The sequence below is a fragment of the Coptis chinensis genome, chromosome 3 (assembly GCF_015680905.1).
Source record: "Coptis chinensis isolate HL-2020 chromosome 3, ASM1568090v1, whole genome shotgun sequence".
NCBI classification, from domain to species: Eukaryota; Viridiplantae; Streptophyta; class Magnoliopsida; order Ranunculales; family Ranunculaceae; genus Coptis; species Coptis chinensis.
Genome location: NC_141458.1, coordinates 47,350,080 through 47,352,463, shown reverse-complemented (window position 1 = coordinate 47,352,463; position 2,384 = coordinate 47,350,080). Strand labels below are relative to the sequence as shown.

Below are 2,384 nucleotides of genomic sequence, written 5' to 3'. Positions count from 1 at the left end.
CAGAATGGAGAGTGGTGATGACCTTTAGCTCACCTACATTTTCATATTCGTTACTAGTATTATTGGTTACCTCAAAGGCTGTATTTGTTGTTTTCTGATTAGGTATTTCGTGACACGAAACACGCTTTGGGTTGGGCTTTATCTTGAGCCACCGTTTGGTTAAATTATTAACGGATTGTAGAAGCTGGTTAGATTGAGCCATGGTTTGGAAAAGTTTTGGCTCACTTGTATGAAGGTGTCAAGACGATCCGGTTGTGTGGGTGTAGTAGTCACGGGTGTTGACTGGAACTATTTCACGTGAATTATTTATGGGTGGATTTTGATAGTTATTATTTACCGAACGATACCTCTATTAGCATTATAATTATTATAACTACTTTGACCTTGTGCTTGACCTTGTCGAGGTTGCACTTGGTTGTTATAATTATTAAAATTCCCCGACCACGCCCTTGTCGTAGTGGGGCTTGGTTAAAGCTATCGTAGGCCTAACATATTGATTATTGTACCCTCGAGGTGTTACGGTTTGGTTATTTCTCCAACCGTTGGGATTTTGTCTCCAAGGGGCGTTAGGTTCACTATTAATGGAACAAGCCTTCGTTCATAGGCTATAGGGGCGATGGGAGTCGGGATGCTCGGGGCTCAAATGAAACTACATGGATTTGAATTTACATTCATGACGGGATTGGCTTTTGTTGTACGAAATGACCTCTACCTTTTTAGTGAGTGATTCGATTAGAGTTTTTAGCTCAGGATCGTGTTTAATTTCAAACATACCAGCGGCCTTAACTGTATTAGAAGAACTAGCGAGGCGGTGGATATTGTCACTACCCCCAGGTTGTTATTTCGCTTAGTTTGGTCCTCTAAAATTTATAAGCCTCCGGGCTCCTTTGCTTAAGAAACTACCCCATTCATTATGTCAAGGACTTCTTTATGGTGGTGTAGAAGTCCTTTGAAAAGGCACGAACTAACGTGTCTTTAAGCTAAGTTATGATGTGGACACTCTATAAGGAGATCGGTGAAACGATTCTAAGCCTCTAAAAATGTTTCATGAGGATTTTGTCGAAAAAAATGAATCTTGGAAAGCATCTCATCCGCTTTAGGGGTGGGTAAAAATGTTCCATAAATAAATTGAACAAGTTTAAGCGACGAAGTCCACGTAATTGGGCTTTGGGCAGTTAACAAGACGCACTTTATCGGCTAAGGTGAAAGGGAATACCCTTAATTTAATTTGTTCCGTACAACCGTAAGATGGTGGAATATTGTTAGGACTTGTTCAATCCTACGCGATAAGATAAGGTTTTTCATGGTCTAATCCATGAAAAACGGGTAACAAATTAAAATATTTGGAGGGATTCGAAATCCCCAATCGGGGTCTGCTAGAACGATGCAAGATTTGGGGCTATCGCCAAGGCTTAGTAGAAGTCGAGAGAGGAGTCTCTTTCTTCCGCCATTATATCGGTGGTGTGTGTGAAATAGTAGCTAGAGGTGTAGTGGGTGGTATACTAGATAAACTTGATTGTTGATGTTGTTGTGTATTTACGTTCGGTGTTTTTGTTTGGCGGACCTTAACCTCATACAAGGCTAAGACCAACTTAGCTAAACACGCCAACACTCCAAACAATTCTCGATATACTAGTATAAACCTCTAACAGAGATCGAGGTGTGGAAGAAAGGAATACCTGATTCGGCCCTTGCTTCGCTCATGAATAGCGTCTTGTTTACGCTTTGTTTAGTGTATATAACAGGTTAGAACACTGAAAAATATGAAAGATCAAAGTTCAATCAAAACCGCCGAAATCCTAAAAAATTTGCTAAGGTCGCCAGAGATAGAAGCGGATCGCTCTCGGTGTATCTTAAATTCCAGAGTTTAATGGTGGTCGCTCCCACATGGGGCGGTCACGCTTCCGTGGTCCGATGAGTTGGGGGTCACGCCAAAGGCGTCGTGGCCAATGTAATTTCTCGACCGAATTTTTCAACTCAAAATGGACAACCACAGTATGAATCAAACAAGGGTGGGTGGGTGAAATGGGACTTTAAGAACAGTACTAACACTACGAAAACAATACGAAAGTGAAACTAAGATGGCAGCGGCGCCATTTGTTAAAAGATAATAATGAAATAGTCTTACCTACGAAATAAAGCGATGAACTCTAAACGCAAGTAAAACTAAACTAAATTATGATTCCTAATTTTATCAAAGATTCTACTCTCAATCCTATGAGATACAGTGGAGTAGAGTGATTCGTTCCACTCCTAGTCCTTCCGCATGCTGAGTTCTCACGTGTAAGTACTCTCAACTTAAAGTCTAATGAGAGATTTACGAAAAAGGCAACTAGACTACGATGCAACTACCCACAAAATGCAACTAGTCGACTATGGGAATA

General features: G+C 40.8%; 1 non-coding gene across 1 annotated transcript; it reads left to right on the top strand.

Moving 5' to 3' along the window:
* Positions 1-982: 982 nt before the first annotated feature.
* LOC147509830 (small nucleolar RNA R71) lies at positions 983-1,086 on the top strand. The gene has a single exon (XR_015219649.1). It is a non-coding gene; the product is annotated as a small nucleolar RNA R71 (small nucleolar RNA).
* The last annotated feature ends 1,298 nt before the right edge of the window (positions 1,087-2,384 follow it).